The 24540-nt window shown below is 38.2% G+C and overlaps 1 protein-coding gene across 9 annotated transcripts in view; it reads right to left on the bottom strand.

Annotated features, from left to right (window-relative positions):
• Nucleotides 1–24540, bottom strand: part of BBX (BBX high mobility group box domain containing) — a 273737-nt gene that overhangs the window by 164406 nt on the left and 84791 nt on the right. The gene's annotated exons all lie outside the window — the stretch shown is intronic.

Genomic DNA, 24540 nt, shown 5'->3' with positions numbered 1-24540 from the left:
ATTTCCTATATGCAGAACTTCTTTTAGGAGCTCAAAAGTAAGTTCTCACTAATCTTTGGGTACCCTTGTCGATTGGTTGTTTCTATAATCAGTATATCATAGATATACATATGTCATTATATAATATATATAATCTATCTATCTAAAAATGGACCGTAACTACACCTTATTTTGATTGTAATTCAAAAATGTATCAACTGTGACACAGCTATCTCTGGATAAGTCAGGAGAGAGAGGAAGGAGGCTGACTATGCTGTGTATGCTGTAGCCAAGAGAGGTTTTAAAACTCAGGGTAACAAAGAAATCTTGTTGGACTTAACTGACTATGAGAGAGAAGCCAGGGACTCAGCCACAGAGTAAAGGTCAATTTCAAGGCTGAAGATCCTGCCTGAGACAGACTCCCTTTGAGTTCCCTGAGCGCCAACCTCAGAGACTCCAGATTGTATCTGGCTCTTATAAATGCCCACATGAGTAGCTTCAGAAAAGCAGTTTCAGCATAAGCTGCTCTGCATTTAAGTTACAAATAATTCACAAGGTGTTGTGATGTGCTGGAAATGGGTGGCTGTGCGGAGTATCAGACAGTCGTGGGGACGGGGCAAGGAGGGGAAAACGCCTCAGGCATGAGTGAACACAACCCTGAAGACTGGTGGCTGGGGTGTGCACTCCCACCAGCGCCTGGCCAGATTTTCACCTCAGCCCGGGGAGGCCTGTGTTCCCTGGTTCCCACTCTGGCTTCCTCTCAACCCTCACTCTCATCCTTAGCTCTCTGGACACTGCCTCCCCCAGAGGAAGCATACCTAGCAGGACCTATCAGGAACAGCTCAGGATTCCGTCTGAGAAACTTCACCTCTTACCCCAAATTGGGCATCTGACTTGGCATGTGAAAAACTTATCTTAAAGATCAAGCCTAAATAATCCCAGAAAGATCCCAAAGCAACTGGGTTTCTGGCACAGCTTATACAGTGCCCCTTGGGGTGTTATGTTTCAAAAAGCCTATTATACTAAAAAAGGTGAGGTGCCACTTCTTACAATGAGACAGACTCCCAATTAGTGTTAATGTACAGTATAAAATTCAAAGGCACATCATGGAAAACTCCCCTTCTAGGCCAACACTGTGTGCTTGGCACCCTGATGTCATTACTACCCGGTCAGTGCAGAAGGGACTCCAAGGCAACCATGCTGCCCACTTACATGGAAAGATATTTAATCCCCAAGAATGACTGCTTTTCTGATGTTTTCATCAATTCTCTGGGTAATAGATTAAGCTTTAACTAACTCATTTTCATACATAACCTTAATTCAATCAAGCTCAATAAAAGTCATTCTGGACTGCAATTATTTGCTAAGGAACAATTATGTTCAAATGAAAAAAAAAATTTGTTAGTCATGATACAATGCATGGTACAGATGCCTCTCCATTTATGGCACCAGAAACAACAACAAAAATAGCCAAACAGCTAGAAAAGGAAATGGATTTTCCCTCATCCTCCTGAAAACAGAATACTCATGGTCTGACACCTGAAGAAAATAAAATGGAGAACCCAAGAAAGCACATTTGAAAATTATTATTTTCCATGTTTGTGCTTTGAAAGAGACTGCATTTCTAATCTCAGAGTCAGCACTACCTCTTAAAGCCAAAACAAGTCCAGGTCACAAAAAACAGTCTTAATACCCACTCATGTGCTATATCTTTCACTGGTTTCCTCCATTTTCCCAGCAACACATACTCCAATCCCCTTACTTGATGATGCAGCTCTCTTAAAAGATTTTCCTGCCTTAAAACTACTTTTTTACATGAGTACTATTTTTATATTTTCCTCAACTCGTGCTTTTATATACTACACGCTTACAAATAAAACTTAAATGCAAACTCTTCTATGGGATAAAGCATACATGTAGTCTAAAAAATTCTCATGGATGTAACGAAAGCTTTCCATATCCTGTGTGTGCCTAAGGTCTTCCACCCAACCACTAAACTGTCTACTCCTTTAATCTCCCCAACAGTGGCAGCAGGCACATTATTCAATAGTACAGTACTGAAAAGGCGTACCAGCTGTTTCACAATTTGTGACAATGAATTCCACACCTTAGGTCACTGTGGCCCACACCACAGGCCAAAGGATGCTCTTCCTAGAAATAAGAAGCTGATAGTCTGACTTCCAGTTAAATCACTTCCTGAAGTAAAATTTCTTCATATGAACAAAGACAACTGCAGAGAGATATATACTTACACAGATACACATGTATACATACACACACATATATATGCTTTTTAACAAGTGCTATCTTTACTCATACATTATATTGCCAACACTTTTGTTAAAATCTTTATACTTGAGGCTTAAACCACAGCTATTTCACAGGCATTCTGGCCAGGCACCAATCTTTAACAGATATTACGAGTGTCAGCTACACTGAAAATGGAAATCTCTTAAAAGAAAATGCAAACTGAAAGTACCTCTTTGTCACCTTCCCACCCCCACTCTTGCATCTCCTTAAGACCCAGAGCCTTTCTGTTAAGACATCTTAAACACAATAATAAAGGCAAAATAAGAGTTCTCTAGATATCTAACAGTAAACCAAACTACTAAGTCATTACAGATTTGTCCATCTGTTTGGACTTCATAGTAAGCTAGAGGCAGAAACCAAAAATTCTAGCAATCATTGTTTAACACAGGCCTCCTATAATAAGATGAAAGACTTGGAACTCCTCTCTCTTTCAGCACTCGATACTGACCAATTTTAAAAATGCTGCTTTAAAAACTATCTATCACCTGTCTATGTGCCAACAGCACAGACGCAAATGACAGAACCCTTTACAGCCTGAGAAATTATGAATGGCCACCATGTATTAACACTGCAAAACGGAAGTATAAGAGTTGCTGTTTTTTAAAAGTTGATGATCTACTTGGGTGATCACACTCACCCCCTCTGTCTCACACACAGGCACACACACACATTAAATAATAAGAGAAATAAATGTATGTTGAAATGGTAAACCAAGAACTGGAAAAAGTTAGGATGAACAAGGTCATCTTTATGCAGAAGATGAACCAAGCTGGAACCTGCAGCACCCGTGGAGAGAGGAGATGGAGGGGAGTGTTACAGGCACATGGGAAAAAGCACGCCAGAAGGGAGAGGAAGCAGATCCGGCTGGAGGGCTGTGAGTTCACATCAGAAAGTGGAACATGAAATATAGGCAAATGAAAAAGTCATGCAATTTGCTCATTTTTTCTCTCCACAGTCTCAGAGAACAGAGTACATTTAGTTAGCAGCATGGTGTTCTGCAAAGCACACGGACCTCAGGGCCGAACCCTGCATCCACCATTTACTACCGTGTAATTGTGGGGCAATTCCTGGGACTCTCTGTCTCCATTCCTCATCTGCAAAATGAAGATAACCCCTCCACCTCTAAATTTAGGTTGCCTTCAATTATGATTAAAATATAAATACTAAGGGCTTGACATATAGTACATGCTCAATAAATGTTAGTAATCTCACTGGAGTTAAAACTAAATGGTAGAAAGTCATGCACTAAAGTTACATTGTGAAAGCACTGAAATTTGTCTTGAATATTCTCAGCGTTTGGATGCTGAGGGAATTGCTAGTTTTTCCAGTGGGGTTTCACTGTAGATTTTGTTTTAATTTAGGTGGTTTGAACATATGTTTAACTCTGACAGTCTGAGCAGCCACTTTTTACTCCTACCAATTTCGAGGTACATTAGCTGATTTGATAATATGGATATTTTATTATAATGCTCATTTGCCGTAAGATTGTTGTTGCAGGGACCACAGTGGAACCATGAATTTCTGCAGTTCCTTTAAGTAGAGGTAGAAAATGAGCAGGCATTAGTCCCGTCAACCAGCTTGGCAGGGAAGCACTGAATGCCTCTTTTATACTCTTGTGAAATATATAAATGTGCCTTTGACCTTCTCAGGCAGGGGAAATTGCACATTTAAGGCAGAAGGAGTTTCACTTCCAGGAAGAGTTTTAAAACATGCTTGCCAGCAGCTACATCAGGAATACCAACAGGGAACTCCCAGGTACTTTGGGAAGATTCATTAGCTCTATCAAGCCACTGAGCACTGAGCTGGAAAATATCAGATTAGGATAATCCCCGCCCTGCGGGATATCGTGCCTATGCTTTACGTGTGTAAGACCAAATAAACCCTGGCCTACACACTTTAGGAATTAGCCTGAACCTTCAGGCAGGAGTTCTGTGAATAAAACCCACTGGACAAACCTCAGGACCACCTTGTCCCTTTGTAGTAAGAAGGGGTTCATTTAACCTGCTTTCACTCCAGCAATAATTGACAATATACAGAAAATCACATTTACTTAAACAATTTAGTCCAAAGTCAATCGATTTAAAAAAAAGGAAGTCAGTCATTTGCAATTTACATTAACTTTAAATGGAAAATATCCTGTTTGAAGTAGAAGTCACTGGTCTTCCCCTTTTTTCCTGAATTAATTAATTAAATTGCACAATTCAAATAAGTAAAAAAAATATAACAAAATTGTGTGTATGTTATTAAAATGCACACTTCTAGGATGCCTGGGTGCTCAGTCAGTTAAACAACTGTCTTTGGCTCAGGTTATGATCCAAGGGTCCTGGGATCAAGTTCCGCATTGGGCTCCTTGCTCAGAGGAGAGCCTGCTTCTCTGTCTGCCTGCCACTCCCCAGGCTTGTGCTCTCTCTCTTCTCTCTCTCTGACAAATAAATAAATTAAATCTAAAAAAATTTAATAATAAAAATAAAACGCACATTGCTTTTGAAATTTACACTTTTTTTTCCTTTAAGCTATACTATTCAAGAAAGAGTCCCTGTCCCTTTCAAGAGTCTTAATGTATATCTAGCAAATAGCTTAACTACACAAAGATGCTGGTCCAGATATGTTAATTGCAAGAATATTCCTGATATTTAGACACAAAAGAATCTGCCCAAAAGTGATCCACAGTGTCAATACACTCTACCTTATCAACAAAGTTATTTAGAAGTTATTATTAGAAGTTATTTGTCAACAAAGCAGTTGCTCCTGTGACACATACTACACAGTAGTTACTTTAAGTCAGAAAGATTCAAGAAACTTTCCTTGGAGGGAAACTGTGAAGGTGAATCACAACATTTTCATTGCTAAAACCAAGACAAACCCAAAAAAGTTAAGTGACTGGACAAAAGGCATTCAGCTGTTTTGTGACCAGGAAGTACCCCAGGTCTCCACAGTGCTTTTCCCATTCCTCCTCTCAGTTAACCCTGCAGGATGTGATGTCATTCCCCAGTAGAGATTCCAGTAATTCATGGAATCACAGAACTCTGGAGGTGTACAAGAGCTGGAGCCCACTTCATTCACCCTTTGGACCACAGCAAGCTAGAGTCAGAGGTAGGCCAGAACCAGGGCTCCGGTTTGCCATCAATAGACCAGCAGAATGCTCCAGAGCAGGGTACATTAGAGCCTCATTCTTCCTGCAGTCCTCAGAGCAGCAATATCTACCTAGAGAAGGATGATAAAATAGGGCCTAACTTTCCAATCAGGGTTAGATGGTCAGAGAATGTTTCTTGGCTCTGGAACACTTTCCCCTTCCTAGTCTGAAGGCAGAGAACATTTTTTAGTTATAGAAATGAACATGCAAAATATCTCTTTGCATTTCTAAATATTCTTTTTTTTTAAAAGATTTTATTTATTTATTTGACAGACAGAAATCACAAGTAGACAGAAAGACAGACAGAGAGAGGAGGAAGCGGCTTCCTGCTGAGCAGAGAGCCTGATGCGCGGCTCGATTCCAGGACCCTGAGATCATGACCTGAGCTGAAGGCAGAGGCTTTAACCCACTGAGCCATATTTCTAAATGTCCCGCATTTCTAAATATTCTTATAAAATACCTTGGAGTGAAAAAGCTGGTTTACATGTGTGGAGGAAGGCAGTCTATGGGAACTCCGTATTTCCCACTCATTTTTGTGACGAACCTAAAACTGCCCTAAAAAAATACTTCATTAAACTTTAAAAATTGTGAATGTCAATATACTTCATTCTAACAATATTAAAATTAAATACTGTGGGGGTGCCTGGGTGGCTCAGTTGGTTAAGCTTCCGACTCTTGATTTTAGCTCAGGTCATAACCTCAGGGTGCGGAGATGGAGCCCCACCCCAGGCTCTGTGCTCAGTGGGGAATCTGCTTCTCTCCTTCTCCCTCTGCCCTTCTCTGGCTCTCCCTTTCTCTCTCTCTAATAAATAAATATAATCTTTTAAATAAAAATTAAATCCTGGCTAAAAATGACAACAGTTGAAAATATATAAACAGTAATTCCCCTTGAAATATGCTCACTCACACAAGAAACACCTAGTACCAATTAAAATTATGCCCTCCATTAAAACTAAGCACATGCCCTACCACAACGATCTCTGTACATTACAAATGTTCCACCGGTCACTAAGCCCCAGTAAATGCCTCTGTATTAGTTGCTACTGCTCCTTTGGCGGTCAGTATTTAAAGTAATATGAAACATTTGGTTCAAGTTATGCCAATTCAAAAAAAAATCAAAGAAAATGACTCTCCAGGTATTCCCACTTGTAGACGCAAAGGACTCCTTTGTCATGAACTCCAGTATAGCAACCCTTCAGAGCTCAGCGGTCTACAACCCCAGGGGCCAACGATGACATGCGTTACAAGGTGAATAGTGAACGGCGTATCTGCAGTGGCCCTAGACACATCGGTAGTAGCCAGGGTTCACAAAACTCATAAATATTTTGAAATTTTAACTTTTTAATAAATTTTTTTAAAGATTTCATTTATTTATTTGAGAGAGAACAAGAGTGAGAGAGACTGAAGCGAGAGAGAAAGAAGCAGGCACCCCACTGAGCAGAGAGCCCTTGGGACTCGATCCCAGGACCTTCTGATCATGAGCCAGGCAGAAGGCAGACATTTAAGTGACTGAACCAGACAGGAGCCCCTAACTTTTTTATAATTAACAAAATCGTAACTTTCCAAGCTAAAAAGGAAACTCATTGTCAAAGCCTTCTTAAGATGAGAAAATAATCAGCCACAAAAGTGCATTTTTCTATACTGGCTTTTCTCAAGTAGATTATAATAGACATAAATGTATTTCCCCACCCAGTATACATATAGCTCCTATTTTCCGTTAAAAGCACTCTGATTTGGGGGAAAATATTTCTCTTTGCTCACATGGTCTGTGAGCAAATCCCCTGTGTGGGACTGATCTATTTTCCACCCAAGTTTCAGGAATAGAAAGATCACCCAGGCCTGCCAGTCAGCTTCTTCTACCTACTTGGACACTGTGATTGGGTGAGAATTGGGTACAAAACCTGAATCGGGGCACAATACACAAATTAACAGATGTGTTACGCTCTTACTAGCACTTGAAGTAAAAGGAGAAAAGAAAGTAGAATGGTTTACATTTGTTGCAGTAAGAGAAAAATGACATAAAAGTACTGGACCACATACATATCTCCTGAAAAGAAATGAAAGGGAGCACTGATTTATCTTACTTTATTTCAAATCTTAATTTCAACAAACTAATTCCAATTTTTTGGCACACTATGACATTCAATATAGAGATGTTTAAATATTCAGTCTGTACTCCTGCAACACCAAGTTCTCTTTCAATTTAGATCTCCTATAAAGAAAAGATCCCGGTTTCAACAAAATCACTGAAAAACCGGTGAATGTTAATATGACTTTTTTTTTTTTTTAAGATTTTATTTATTTGACAAAGAGAGGTCTCAAGTAGGCAGAGAGGCAGGCGGGGGGCGGGGGAAGCAGGCTCCCCACTGAGCAGAGAGCCCGATGCGATGCGGGGTTCAATCCCAATACCCTGAGATCATGACCTGAGCTGAAGGCAGAGGCCCAACCCACTGAGCCACCCAGGCGCCCCGTTAATATGACTTCCTAAACCAATTCTGAGCGCATTCCCAACGTCTTGAAATTTGTTGTGTATGTTTTACACTTAAGTACATAGTGGCACACAATTCATTTTCCATGCCTAGAGTTATGTATTTTCTTTGATTTAGGAGTAGGGGGTAAACATAACCTGGAATAGTTGGGAATAGTGTTTTGCTTTGTGATAGTTACCATTCATAGTTCTGAGAAAAAAAATAACCAATTTTTGAAGAATTAAAATATGACACCAAAACTATGCTGAATACAATTTTCTAAAGCAAATCTTCTTCATAACTTGACTTATTACTTTTATAGATGGTCATAGTCAATAAAGAACCAAAGGAAAAAAAAAAGAACCAAAGAGTTGGGTATCATATAATATCCTGGAAATTATTTTCTTCACAAAATCTCTCATATCAGCTTATCTGACCCCGGCCTCTTTCATAAAAGTTGAACATAAATATGTAATGTGTTTATCTATGAACATACACATAGAACCAAAACTCTCATCTTCAAAGTACTAAGTTCTATGGTTACCTGGATCCCAGAGAGTTTGCTACAATTTAAAAAGCAATAACTAAGTACTTGTTTCCTACTTTGAAGGTAAGACAGATACACAGAAAGCAGTATCATTTAAATGTAAATTCAGACCTAGGATAAACTTCTAAACATTAGCTATATCAAAAATGCTTTTATATTTTTCAGAAATGTCAAAAACCTGATTCAACAATGCAGTTAAAACTCAACTTCAATTTGAATTAAAAAACTCAACTCTACGGGTGAATAGTAACAGGAAGAATGGTAATATATTGTGGATTCTGATCTGCCATGTAATTCATAATCTTCAATTAATCTAGTCGGCATCAAGAGTTTTATATGATGAATTTTGGAAATCTTCAAGATACAGTCTAAGATACAGACTTGAATAGATTTGAAACTTCATAGATTACCATAAAACCCGCAACAAAGTTTAACACTGCTGCTATAAAGATAATTTTAATTAACTAGTTAGGTTCCTTTTATTCCATACTCCACCCCCACTCTCCTTCCTCCCTCCAAAGCAACCATTTTAATGTGCTTACGGAGTCTGAATGTGTGCTATTTTTACACAGAACTGAGAATGGCACATCAGATAAACTGAGGTAGAGGAGAGGAGAGACACTATTAAAAGGGAGTTCTCTTCTGAAGTTCCAGTATGAGAATTCAAGTAACGCTTCTACTTATTTTCTGAGCTATGTTTCTTTTTCAGAGCAAAACGGAGTTGTGTCAACTCTTTGCCCATCACATCTTCACCACCACCCTGATCTGGGGTCACTTAACTCTTGGTAAAGAAGATGGTGGGAGTTAGGGCAGGAGGAGAGATGGAAATGATAAGGCTAAGGTAAACTTGACAAAACCAACATACCTTATGACATGTTTCGGAAGACTAAAAGGCAGCTGTAACCATCTAAATCTCACTGTAAAGTTTCAACAAACACCACAGTTTCTGTCCCATGAACATTCAACTACTCGGCAAAGAATCTAACACACAGAACTGTTTGCTTACACGTGACATGAATGTTTAAAATTAGAAGAAGAAAAGTACTATAGAATCCATCCTAGCAATTTTAAGCAAAATTAAAGCTGAGGTCTGGTGTCTTCCAACTTTCTTCATGGATCTCCTCTCCCCCAAAAGACTCTTCACCTTACCACAGGGACCAGAGAGTGTTACTCTACCAACCTCCACATCAAAACCCGCTCTTACATGAATGACTGAGAATACTGACAATATTAACTGAGGAGTAAAATCTGAATGCTAACAGGCAGCACTATTAAGTTTAAGTAAAAATATCTCTAAATGCAGAGTAATAAAAGTAGGCAGGTAACATGAAAGCTCGTCCACAGATTTATAAGTAAGCACTGCCATCTTTGTTTACATCACTGAAAAATAACACCTGTAGTCTATACTTAGTAGCATCAATTGTAACAAATAAAAGTCTGAAAGTAGAGAATGAGGCATGTCTTAACTGAAAAGCATGTAAAATGACACTACAATGTAAGTCATCAGTGTGAAGTACTCAAAAAGAACTACGCCGTTCAGCAAGAAAGGACGAGAGTCCACTCTACCCAGTATTGTCTGTATCAGGTGAGGACAGAAAGAACCCAAAGTTCCCTTGGGCCAGATCACTGCCAGATTATGGACAGAGGCTGAGCAACGCTGCTGGGGTCAGAATGGCTGAAGGAAATGAAAATGTTACTCTGGAAAAGAAGTGCTGTTGTCATATCCTTTTGGGATCTCAAAAGGAAGAGACATCAAATTTAATTTTATTGGGTGGTTTCAGAGTTTAAAACTGTAATCAATTAATAGATGTTTCTAGGAGGCAGTTCAGGGTGTTCAATATGAGGAAACACTTTGTCAGATCTGTCAAAAAACAAAGTGAGTTCCTCTTGGATATTTTTCCATCAATGGAGATGTTTAAGCAGAAACTTAAGTAGGAGGTCCTGCATGGGGATTCACACAGGGCACTGAAGGCTGCTTTCTATGCCTTAGTCTAAGATCCAAGCATTCCAAGATTCTTTAGGTTTCTAAAATCAAAGCCAATGATAGCTGGAAGCCATGAGGCTTGAAATTCATTACACCCAACAGTCATGGTGGCCAACAACCAGAGCTCTATCCCCTTGCTCCAACTGCCCAAAGTGCTAGTGCAATAATATAACAAAGGAAAGTTTAGTTAATCGCACTATAAATCACAATGAGTGCTAGTAATAGTCAAACTGTTTAAATAACTAAATACTGATCACATGTTTCTATGATTTTCCAAATTTTTATATGAAAAATCTAAATTTTTCATACAAAGATTTAATATTAATATAATTCAATTATAACCGCTAAGTTATATGCTCATATTCTAACAATGAACTAAAACTGATTATAAGAAATTCAAAGTAAAAGGAATTACTATATTTACAGAACTGTTCTTTGTAACCGAAAACACTTCGACATTCAAATCTATAAAAAATTGTTACAATAAGCAGTAAAAATAAAATTTTCCCTTTTTTATATATTAAGAAAGAGCCACCAAAAGCTACAGTTATACTCATCAACCTCATAATTAAGAAAAATATATTTTCAGAGTAAAAATTATCAGATGGGTAAATCATTTAACCACAAGGTTTCTCTATGTACATTTTTTAATCATTATTTTATTAACATCCCAAAAGACTAGGCTACTAATTTAAGAGAGCAAAGAATTTGTCAGATAGTCACGTTTGACTAGGGATCTTATTTTCTAATTTGTATCTTACAGATTTAGGTCCACATTTTTATTTTATTACCTTAGGAAATTTGCTTTTCAGCATATTTTTAGCTGAACTTGCAGGGTGGAGAAGGCACTCTGGAATTGAAGATCATGAGGTTAATATTTTGGTAGAATTAACAAACCTTATAATTGACTTCTTGAAGGAACTTGCCATTGTTCCCTGCCAGAGGACATTACCTTTCAGTTAAAATTCCACTGTACAGATAACTACTCTGGTACCTGCCCAGTGAGTTCTTTTTGTAACCAAACATTTTTATTGTGTTAACCCTTCTCTGAAGATTACCCCAAATATCTAACATAAGAGCAAAATACAAACTCCCTCAACCCTAAATTTTCAAATTTTATTTCCTCAGTAAAAATAAACTTATAATGGGTAGATATACCTAGGTACCTCCAAAAAGTGAAAGGGACTAATAAATAGGTAAAAAAAAGTATTTCTAAGACTCCATGATAGGTTCCTGCTAGGATCTGTAATGGGGGCAGGTTAGCCAGCTCTTGACTGCCAGTGCTAATGGAAGGCAACCAGATGAAGTAATCTGAAAACCATTCTCAATTCAGCTTGGAATTGAGCAAAGGATGTCTTCCCATAAATCAATTTTTCTTAAAATGATAGGATATATGCAAGAATAACTTGAAAAGTTTTTAAATACATAAAATTTTAAATAACTACTATTGATATTTATTATGGTTAAAAGTAAATTTTATAATTTATAGGTACAGGTCAGATAGGTAGCAACTGGCGAGGAGGAAAATGGTCTTTGGTAGCTAAGGAAAAATGATCTGGGATTGAAATGTCACAGACTGCTATGGATAATGCACAAATATCAAGAAGAAATGCAAGCACTTGTAATATTTATATGCAAGAGACCCCTGCTTAAAAAGAAAAAGTGTTTAAAAACAAAACAGAATCCCCAAACTTGCCTTGTTATTAACTTTTCCTTTCTATTTGTTTGTTTTAAAGCTAATTCTAGGCAAGGAGAATGGTTTTAGCCCAAACATGGGAGAATAAAATTTATACTATGTATCAAACACAATACTTGCTTAAAAATTAGATACCCTAAGCCAGGAGACTCATTTGAAACTAGTTTTTTTTGCCTTAACACTTAACCTTCTCCCACTGCACAGAAATTCTATGGTCACTATCTCATTCTTTCTTTTCATCTAAATATCTTCACTATTTTCATCCAAGTGGCTCACTATCAGCAAGCACTGCCTGCCTGGGGCCCTTTGTGAGGTAGATGTGATTAGGCAACAGTCAGATACTTCTGAGTGAAATGGGGGATGAACCCAAAAATGAGCCCAAGGGCTCAGAGGCCCGAGCAGTGACAAGGTGGTAATACCCTACTATCATGGAAAAGCTAAGTGTCCAGGAGGTTATGAGTGAGAAGGTAGCTGAACACTTTGCTCTAGTTGGCAGAGATCCAGCTTATCCTCTTTTCTTTTACATGGAGTGTTCCATGGAATAAACAAAAAACAGTTGAGCAGACAGCAGGATTTGTGAATCATCCACATACATACAGGTTAAACTTATGGTCTAGATGAGAGAGGTCATCTGAGAATAAGAACAGGGGCTCAAGACTGAAATCTCCGGGCACCCTCACAGACTGATCTCTCAACAGTTCCTTCAGCTCAGCACTATGGAAAGAGTAAAGGAAGGCTCAGAGATCACTACCCTGACCCCTGACTGCCACGGAGGAGTATTTTCAGGAGCTGGTGTGACCTGCCCTCAGGACCTGGTAACGCTGAACTTTGCTACTCCCTACACAGCATGCTACAGCCTGCCTGTAGTGTATTCTGTTCTACAACTTTTCCTTACATTGAAAATCCCCCATATTTCAAAAGATTACTATATACCAAAGCATATTTCACTCACAGAATTATGTTCCCTTCATCACATCATACCCCCTCCCTTTTTTTGTTTTAAATAAACTCTACCAACAGCATGGGGTTCTAACTCACAACCCGGAGATCAAGAGTTGCATGCTCTACTGACCTGACCCAGCCAGCCAGACGCCCCTCTCCTATTTTCTATTGGAACTGGTTTAAAAGAGAAACATAAGCTGACTGATTTGGTAGGTGACAGAAATGACAAACTCATCAGGACTAGGTCAACCCTATCTGAAAATCCAACATCACTTTCCTGGCTCGTCATCCCAGAAATATGTGATTCAGTTCAAAATAATTTAGGCAGTGCCAGCAACCAAAGTAACACCAGGTTTGCTGGTTTCTTCAGGGCTGGGTAGTGGGGAGAGAGTACATTCAAATATAAAATGTAGCTGTATTTACTCTAAGAAATTTGCTGAATCAGAACTTGTAGGGGCCTTAAAAAGTTTCCACAGTGCAATTTCCTTTCAAATAAATCACTTTCAACACACACAACAAAACACAAGTAACTTTTAAAAATGCAGATGCACAGGGGCACCTGGAAGGCTCAGTGGGGAACCTGCTCCCCCTCTCTTCTGCCTGCCTCTCTGCCTACTTGTGATCTCTCTCTCTCTCTCTCTCTCTGTGTCAAATAAATAAATAAATAATTTTTTTTTTTTTTTAAATGCAGATACACAGCCATTTTCTACCCTAAACCACTTAAATGAGAATACTGTGTAGCGTTGATGTCAGGCATCCGTAATACTGAATGTTTCCCGGGTGATTGATTCGAAGCTACAGCCAGGTAGGAGAACAACTGTGAGAACAACCATGTACGTGTACACACACACACATACACACATACACAGACTGAGTAATCTATATATACATTTTTTAAAATATTTTCAACTTTTAAGTAATCTTTATACCCATCATGGGGGTCAAACTCACAACTCCAAGATCAAGAGTCCCATGCTCTACTGACTGAGCCAGCCAGGCAGTCCTCTTTTTTAATTTTTAAGTTTTTTATTTTCTTAGGACTGGGTGATATAAATTAGGCATTAAAAACTGATAGCACTGGTGGGCTCAAGTAGTTAAAGCATCAGGCTAAAATGGTCACAGGTAACAATCAGACCAGTTAGACTTACTCTCTTTTACACCAAGACTGCACACCTCTACCTTAACAGGCATCTTACCAGTTTATTCCTTATGTATGAATGGATCTGTGTGAAAAAGGCAGTGGAAGAAAGTTTCTCAACACAAGCAATGAAAGCTGTTTTCAAATTCATGAGGCAGAAACAAGGAGATGAGGAGATAATGTGGTGGGTGTCAGTCATTCTCTATCCCATGTCCTCTCCCATTATCTTTCAACTTAAAACATGTTTTGCAACATAGCTATTATTAAGGATGCATTCTGTGGCTACAAGAGTAGATGGGCAGAATTTCTCTACATGCTCAATTGACTACAATCAGATATATGCTATGATTACTATTTAAATAGATAAAATACATTAGACGCTAAGCAGTATGTTTCTAGAAAAAAAATGTAGCTCATGCCTCAAAGCTAATAATATTGGTCATTATCTTCAACATTCCAATGAGCAGTGGGAATGGGTGGTGGGCAGGATAGGCAAAGGTAGCGGGAGAGGTGTATTACCCGCTGTGAAACCTGCCTCATTTGACAGTTTGACAATTTGTTACTGGCAATTAATAAATTAATTTTATTTTTTTAAATATCATCCCATAATGATGCTCACTGTCATGTGCATAATTAGTACTAACCTGGGGACTAATACCCTTCACGATTTTTTGGCATCTTTGTCCCTACATTTATAGTTGGTCCTTCTACGTAGAAATCAGTAAGGATTTATATATTCATAGATCCTGGACAGTTTTCAAATGAACAGGTATAAAAGTCATTTGTTTTTGTTTCATTTTGGTTTTGGTTTGTTTCCTCCTCATTAGCAATTAATTTGTACTACAGCTTCCTTTGTGAAGAGGAAGTGCTAAGGGACAAGACTACTGACTAACTGGGGAATTTAACTATTCAGATCATCCAAAACCCACAGCCTCAACTCTGCAAGCTCAGTACAAAGAGACCCACATCTTATCAGGGGAAAAAATGCCGAACTATTCTAGAAACTGAAAGCTTCCCTGAGCTCAGATCAAACATTTAAAAAGTAAACACTTCACAATTATAAAGAAATCAAAACATTGCTTTCAAGTGGGAAAGATCAAGGAAGTAAAATTGCTATTTTTGAGGAACACAGTGGTTTTCTATCTAGAAGCTTTATATACAAAAAGATAATGTCCTCAGGTACCAATACCTGTTATATAAGTGTTTCTAATTCCTCAATTTTTTAAGTTTCCATTTTACTTTAATACTGGAAAAGAAATCCTGATCCTAAGAGTTCAGTGCAAAACAATGTAAACTACACATGTGGGCCAAAGAAATGCTAATATGAAGTATTAAAAAAAAAAAAAAAATCAGTGGGGCGCCTGGGTGGCTCAGTGGGTTAAAGCCTCTGCCTTCAGCTCAGGTAATGATCCCAGGGTCCTGGGATCAGGCCCACATCCAGCTCTCTGCTCAGCAGGGAGCCTGCTTCTCCCTCTCTCTCTGCCTGCCTCTTGGCCTACTTGTGATCTCTGTCTAATAAATAATAAATAAAATCTTTTTTTAAAAAAATCAGTGATTGACATCTTTTTTATGCCACATCTACTTTTGGTTTTGGCTCAATTTCCCTCCTAAAGTTCTGTGAATTTTATTAATGATGTCACAGTATTCACTGAGATAACTCTAGAGCTTATTAACCTAAATGGAAATAATCTCAATGAATCCTAAAACAAGAAGTTTCCTCATTCAAAATAGTACATGTAGGAAAGAAATTAGAAAAGAAGTATTTATTCTGTCTCACCTTTGTTTAAGGGGCTTTCAAATGACTAGTTTTTCATTTTGACAGAGTTGTAAGATCTTTTATTTCTGAAGAACTTTTGTAATATATCTTATTTTTTTTCCAATGTTAAAAAAAAAAAAGGAAGCAACACCAACACTTTACTTGTACATGCACACAATTATTCATAATCAGTAACTATTTGATTTAACATCTTTGCTAAAAAATATGGAGCCCTTTATATCTTTCTGTACTGTCTAAAATTGTTACAGCGAGCATCTATATCTTCAATATCATCTTTTAAAATATGGAACCTTCCAGTGGCCAAATATTTATATATTTCCATTTAAAGAAAAACATTTGAGTTCTCTTCATGCTTTCTTTTTCACAACGTTTTTGTTACACATCGTTTTCTAAATAATTTAATAAGTGTCATCTTGAATCTGCTTAACCTTCGGGAAAGTAGAAGTTAAGTGATAATCACACATAAAAAAATGCATGTATCAGACTTGAAATCCAATATTTTCCTCGATCATGTGCTAGGTAGTAATTACATGAGTTTACTGTGGGTCAAAATTGTTGCTTATAGCATTTATCAATATTCTGCCCTCACACACGAATTACTACTATCACTTGATACTTAAGTGAAAACCAACATAGCTTCTAAACAAGCAAACAAATAAATGCAAGGACGGCCAAGATTTTCCTTATCCGTGTACATCTCTTTTTCACAGACACAGACACCTTCCTCTGTATTGGGGAAACAACTAGAAACTGATTTCTACTGACCAACAGTGGAAAAGCACAGTAATCAAACAGGGACTGCATGCAGCACATATGGGCTTCTAAAAGCTTCCCCTGAATAATCTCATTTAAGTGTTAAAGTAATCTTAGAAGATAAGGTGGTTGCCAGTCTCCATGATGGCCATCTCCCAGTAGCCCCCTTCCACACTAAAATGGGATGATCTCTGTGACCATTAGGATACTGCAAAAATGAGAGAGAATTCTGAGGCTAGGACATAAAAGACACTCTGAATACTCCCTTCATCTCTCTTTACCTGCTTGCTCTCAAGTGATACCAGCTACAAGATCATGAGGACCTCAAGGAGTCATATGCAAAAGTCTATGTGGTTAGGAACCCCATGAAACACAATCTTGCCAGGCATGTAAGAGAACCACCCTACCGTGATACTTCAGCCCTGGTCAAGGCGTCTCATGAATGCAGCCGAAGCCAACACCTTGACTGCAGCCAGAGTCCCAAAGCAAAGGCACTCCCAAATTCCCAACCCATGGAAACTGTGAAGTAATAAATGTTATTGTTTTAAATTTCATGACCGTTACAAGTCAATAACATAATACAGATTGATACTGTCTCCATTTTACAAAAGAGTCTGAGAGTGTAGAAGACATTATCTGTAGGAAAAGGTATATTCTTCTTTTTGTTGAACTATTCTATCTTTCTGTGTTATTTGGCCATTTCCCCAAAATATTTAACCTAAATCGTTCAGATTTTCCAGTCACTCATGGAAAACATTTCTTCTGGCTTTGCTTGTTAGATAGATTAACATCCCTAAGCTTAAAAACCAATGATTACTTCTTGACAAATAGTAAAAGTATTATCAATTTATAATATGTAACCTATTTCTCAACTGGTATTCCAAACACCTAATATGACTTACATGTTAGATGAAAAAAATCTCCTTACCTTATGACTTTTGTATCTAAAGGCTGCTAATATAGTAAATAAAATTTGATTTATCTGAATGCACAGTTATACATAGTGGATGAAAAGCAATAACTATATGCCATAAGCTATTCTAAATGCTTTACATTAACCATTTAATCCTCACAGCAACCTTAAGAAGCTAAGTTCTACTACCCCCATTTTACAGACATATGGAAGAAGGCTAAGGAAGGTTAGGGAATGCCGCTGAGGTCACATATAATCAGTGGCAGAGCCAAAACTGAACCCCAGCAGTCTGACTTCTGAGCTTATGCTCTTAACCAAGAGCCTATATGGCTTTCCTAATCTCTAATCTATTTATTTCATAAAGTCCTACAGGTAGGAGAAACACCATATACTCTGGAATTAGAAAATCTGAGTTCTAAAGTCCCTTATATCGGCACGATTTAACCTTTTAAATCTGGGTTGTTGTTTTTTTTAATCTGTAAGACGGGGATAATAAAGGTTGTATTTTTATGTTTAGGAGTATTAAGAGAAAAACTGAGTAAAAACATCCCATAGTCAGGTTTTTATTAAAGCCATTGAAGCTGAAGCCTTAGGGCCCTTCACTTTCACAGCCCCATCCAAAACACTATGCCTAATTTTGTATTCATAACATGTATTCCTTTCCTTAAAGAGGACTTCCAAATTGTATGACCTTCAGACTCCACAAAACCTAGATCTACCTGTTCTCTTCCCATTATTTCAAGCCCAAAAGATAAGCAAGCCCAATGGATTCCAGTCTCAGTCAGAAGGAGCAAATATACTCCACCGTGCCGGTCTCACTAAATGTAGCTATAAAACTTGGGACAGGATGTATGCTGCAGCTACTTAAGCAGCAGGGAAATAGAGGAAGAACAGTAAATTACAAAAGTACCATTTTCTCCATTTTCTCATGTGCTGGACCCCAAGCATTTCTATGATTGAAGAGGGAGGCAGCAAAAACAGAAGCCCACAGGAGCAAACACTGAGCAAGAGGAACTTTCATTTCTCACTGGAGGAACAATGGTCCCAAGAATGGGACCTGTTGCTTGTGTTCTCACATTATCCTCCCACCACTTATCCCCAGACATGGGCACAATCATGGGCATTGCACAGGAGAGCTCAGTAACTGAAGCCTCGTCTTCCCAACCACAGAACCAAAACAAAAGTGGGAGATGGCAGAGAGGAGTTCTTGAACTCTTGGTCTCCCCCTAAGCTACACATGCATGGACCTGCCCCTAAACAGCACACATGGACATTCAGAACTGAACAAACTACTGGATAGAGCACTGCTCATTTCCCAGATTAGCCACTGGGTGGCAAATAAGTAGGAGGGATCCAAAAAACACTGAAAAGGCTCTGAAAACTGAACTGACATAGGAATCACTATTCACAGAGGGCTAGCTGCAATCTTACTCCTGAACTCAACTGAATCAATTGCCTATTAAAACCAAAATATCAAGGTTTTCCACAGAATTTTTTTTTTAAAGATTTTATTTATTTATTTGACAGAAATCACAAATAGGCAGAGAGGCAGGCAGAGAGAGAGAAGGGGAAGCAGGCTCCCTACCGAGCAGAGAGCCCGATGCGGGACTCGATCCCAGGACCCTGAGATCATGACCTGAGCCGAAAGCAGAGGCTTAACCCACTGAGCCACCCAGGTGTCCCTTCCACAGAATTTTTAAAAGACCCTATGTCTCATAATAATAAAAATGTTTATGATAAAATCCAAGCTTAGCATATGAAGAAACAGGAAAAATTCTCAACTGGCCATAGAAAAAGACAGTAGACAACTCCTCTGAAATGATACAGATATTGGAATTACCTGACAAAGACTTTAAAGAAGCCTTATAAAAATGCTCCAACAAGTAAAGGCAAACACTCTTGATAGGGGTGGGAAGACAAGACTTGGAGGGAGGATATAAAATGGTACAGCTGCTCTAGGAAAACAGTTTGGACATTTCTTATATAAACATACACTTATAATGTAACCATGCAATTCCCACTCTAATCAAAACATACTCACACAAAGGTCTGTATATTAATGTTTACAGTGGCTTTATTTGTAACTGCTATAAATTGGAAAGAACCCAATGGGCAAATAAGTAAACTGTAATACACACACATATATAATGGGATACCACTCAGCAAATTAAAAAAAAACAAAAACAAAAACAAAAAAAAAAAAACAAGAATAGGCTACTGCTATGATTTGTATGAATATCAGCAATTACAGGAAGCCAGCCTAGAAAGGTTACACAACATGTGATTCCATTTATACTAAATGCAGCCAATGACAAAACTATAGTAATGAATAAAGGAATAATGGTTGCCAGGGTTTAGGGTTGGGAGGATACGACTCCAAATAAACAGCGTAAGGGAGGTTTTTGAGGTGATGAAGCTTCTACATTTTAACACTGAACTGTATACAAAATCTATTCATGTTCTGAAATTCATGGGACTGTGCAAAAATCCAATTTTACTACCAGTTCATCTAGAAGTAAAAAAATTTTAAAACCCAAAGTTTAAAAAAAGAGAGAAAAATAAAATGGCTGGAGTATTTATGATTAAAAGCATTTATAAGAGATAAGTTTTATCAATTTACTGATATGAAAGGGCATTTGGCCCATTGGACTAAAGGCGAGCAGAATCACCTAAACCACATCAGAACTGAAAATGACTTACAAAGGTGTAATCCTACCCAATATGCTTCCTACTCTACTGCATATACAAAACCAAGACTAAAATAGCACATGGAAAGAAAATCAAAGAACACTGTGTCACTGTCAGTCACCAGGCAGCAACTCAGGTCTTCAAGCTAAACGATAACTAAATTACCAGAGGTACGAATCGCTCTGTCTTTGGAAGACCCAATCCAATGTTAGTAATTCTCCCTGAGGGGCGCCTGGGTGGTGTGGTCGGTTAAGTGTCCACCTTTAGCTCAGGTCATGATCCCAGGATCCTGGGATGGAGCCCTGAATCACGCTCCCTGCTCAGCAGGAAGTCTGCTTCTCCCTCTCCCTCTGCCTGCTGCTCTCCCTGCTTGTGCTCTCGCTCTCTCTCACTATCAAATAAATAAAATTTTTGAAAATATAATAATAATTATACTAATTATTATTATTCTCCTTGAAATTCTAGGGTATGTTCTCCATAACATCATCTATAACACCATCTACAAAGTGTTTTTATTTTTATTTTTTGCCACAATGAAAAGCAGGTGAAGGAATTCTACTTCCAGATGGTACATACATACTTGCCCCCAATGCTATCACTAAGTACAACTAAAAGCACTCGACACTATATATAAAACAATTGTAAAACTCTGAAAAACAGGAAAAAGGCAGGCTGGGTAGGGACTTACAACCCAAGAACAATGCTGTCGTGAATTCCTGGATTTTCATTTTGCCCCACATATCCTAGACTTGGAACTGAAGAAGCTAGCAACCCAAAAATGCCAATGGGACACAGACAAAAAAGTCCGCTCTCTCTAGCCAAAGCATCAGGAAAAGGGCAGCCAAGGAAGACAGAAAACTTTTAGACAATACTTGCCCTCCACCTGCCAAAAATGATGTAAGAAACTGGCCTCATACACCACCAATGCCAGCTAAGGCTGAGTGAAAAACCTGAACTTCCACCCTCGCAAGGCTGTAAAGATGAACCATAGCCCCCACGATGAAGGGGGATCAGAGGAGGACACGTAGGGAGAGTTAGTAAATACCATGTGCAGACAGAGAACTCCCATCCCTCACCTACCAGTAAAAATATTTCCCTCCTCCCCTCATGCAGTGGTATCAGAGGAGAATTAGTGGAATATCAGGACGTGGCCACTGTAGCAAGGATACTCCACCACTCCAGCCCTTGGTGATCAGTGGAGGCCATGTGTAAAGCAGTTAATGAGACACTCCTGTCCCTTCAAGCTAGGGTGGTAATGGCACAGGCCTATGGTGGGGGAGAGACATGTCACAAGTACCACCTGTGCCTGAAATACCAAGGAGCCCCTTCCTCCCTCGGGTGTCAGTGGAGACCAAGTGGGGAACACCCCAGACTTCTGTTCCCGTCTGCCAGCAATAAAATGGTCCCATCCCTTCCCCAGCTAGAGCACTCTCAGAGGAAGTCAACTTAAACAGGTTAATAAGATCCAGTTTCACAACATAATGCCAAAAATATCCAGGTTAAAACCCAAAGTCACTTCTCATATCAAAACCAGAAATATCTCAACTTGAATGAAAAAAGACAGTCAATAGATGAGATGGTAAATAAAAAATGAGAGGTTAGAATTATCTGACAAAGATTTTTAAAGCACCCTTATAAAAAACACTTCGATGAACAGCTACAAACATGCCTGAAACAAAGGAAAACAAAATTATCTCAGCAAAGAAATAGAAGATATAAAAGAGAAGAACCAAATGGAAATTTTAGAGCTGAAAAACCCAAGAACCAAAATAAAAACCTTAATGAATGAGCTCAACAGCTAAAACACAGGTTGAAAAGGAAGGAATAAATGAACTAGAAGAAAAAACTGAACAGAAATCATCCAATCTGAACAAAAGAAATTTTCTGAAAAAATTAAACAGAGCTCAGGGATCTACAGAATAATAACCGAAGATCTAAATATGTCACGCAATTCAATAAAAAAGGGTAGGGCTGAAAAAGTATCCAAATAATAGTTAAAAACTCTCTAAATGTGGCAAGAGATATATACCAAGCAAGACACCTCATGGTCAAACTTCTGAAGAGTAATGATCTCCTTACCTCCATCCCAAATCCTGAACACACCAAGAGAGAAAAGAGAATCTACCTACATGTGGAAAACCGATTCAAATCACAGCAGATTTCTCATAAGAAACCATGAGATCAAAACACAGTGGCACATTTCCAAGTGCTAAAAGAAAAGAACCATCAACCTAGAATCCTAAATCCAGTGACAATCCTTCAGGAAGGACAATGAAATAGAATGAAATAGAATACATTATTACATGAAGAAAAACTTGAATTTTCAACAGCAGATCTAAACAAAATTAGTAACTAATAAAGCAGCTCAATAAACAAAAAGGAAAAAACAAGAACCTTGGAGTATCAGAAAGAAATAACATGATAAAGATAAGATATGATAAATACAATAGGCTTTCCTTCATCTCAAGTTTTCTATATCATGTTTGATGGTGGAAACAAATATACCAGTGTCTGATGTGTTTTTAAATGTATGTAAAGTATTTAAGACAATTTTATTGTAGATGGAGAAAGTAAAGGGACATAAGAGGGAGGTAAGTACACTAAATAAAAGGACAAATTGTTAGTGGATGATTAAAAAACATGATCTAACTATATGCTCTCAATAAGAAACCCACTTTAAAAATAAGGTAGGCTGAGTGTTAAAAAAAAAAAAAATTGAAAATTGGGGGCACCTGGATGTTAAGTTGATTGAGCATCAGACTCTTCATTTCAGCTCAGGTCATGATCCCAGGATCTTTGAGACTGAGTCTAGAGTCAGGCTCTGCACTCAGTGTGGGGTTTGCTTGTTCCTCCCCCTCTGCTCCTCTCCTGCTCACGCACACTCTTGCTCTCAAATAAATAAATGAATAAAAGCTTTTTTAAAAAAATGAAAATGGTATGCCATTAAATAGTAATCAAAATAGAGCAAGAGTGCTGTAGTAATTAGAAAAAGTAGACCTCAGAGCAAAGAAAATTACCAGACACAGAGAGAGACAGAACATCATTAAAAAGGGGCCATACCACCAAGATACAGAAATCCAAATGTGTATTTACTAATAACATGTAAAATATGTAAAGTAAAAACTTTAAATGAAACAAGACATAGATAAATCCACAATGAGAGTGAAAGACATTAACAACCCTCTCAGCAACTGACGCAATGATTAGAGAAAAAAAAATCAGAAAGGAGGTACAAGAACACAACACCACCACCGACAGGATCTAACCGACATTTATAGAACATGTGATCCAACAACAGAAGAATGCATATTCTTTTTCAAGAGCCCATGTAATACATACCAAGAAAGCCTACATGCTAGACTATAAAACAAGTTCATCAATAAAAACATTTTTTTAGGGGTGCATGGGTGGCTCAGTGGATTAAGCCGCTGACTTCAGCTCAGGTCATGATCTCCAGATCCTGAGATCGAGCCCCACATCCGGCTCTCTGCTCAGCAGGGAGCCTGCTTCCTCCTCTCTCTCTGCCTACTTGTGATCTCTCTTTCTCCGTCAAATAAATAAATAAAATCTTTTAAAAAAATTTTTTTTTAAACTTAAATCTTAAAGAATGTGTTCTCTGATCACAATGGAGTAAAATTTAAAATCATTAATGGAAAGATAACAGGAAAAATCCCTAACACTTAGAAACTAAACAATATATTTATAAATAATCCATGGATCAAAAGTCTCAGGGGAATTTTTTTTTTAAGATTTTATTTATTTATTTGACAGAGAGAGAGAGAGAGATCACAAGTAGGCAGGGAGGCAGGCAGAGAGAGAGGAGGAAGCAGGCTCCCTGCTGAGCAGAGAGCCCGATGCGGGGCTCGATCCCAGGACCCTGGGGATCATGACCTGAGCTGAAGGCAGAGGCTTTAACCCACTGAGCCACCCAGGCACCCTGGGGAATTTCTTTTTTTTACACTGAACTGAGTAAAAATGAAAATCCAGCCTTTAAAAATTTTTGGGACACAGCAGAAGTAGTACTTAGAGGGGAATCTGTAGCAATAAATTTTTTTCTTTTTGGAAAAGGAAATCTCACAAATCAATAATTTAAACTCTCACCTCGTGAACAGAAAAAAGGTCACAATAAACTCATATAAGCAGAAATTAAAGAAATCAATGAAATTGAAAAGAGAAAAATGATTTTGGAATTATTCTAACACCAAAACCAGG

This window comes from Lontra canadensis, unplaced genomic scaffold, assembly GCF_010015895.1.
Source record: "Lontra canadensis isolate GAN:19392208 unplaced genomic scaffold, GSC_riverotter_1.0 scaffold6, whole genome shotgun sequence".
NCBI lineage: Eukaryota > Metazoa > Chordata > Mammalia > Carnivora > Mustelidae > Lontra > Lontra canadensis.
Note: the sequence above shows the minus strand (reverse complement) of the source record. Positions and strands in the feature narration are given on the sequence as shown.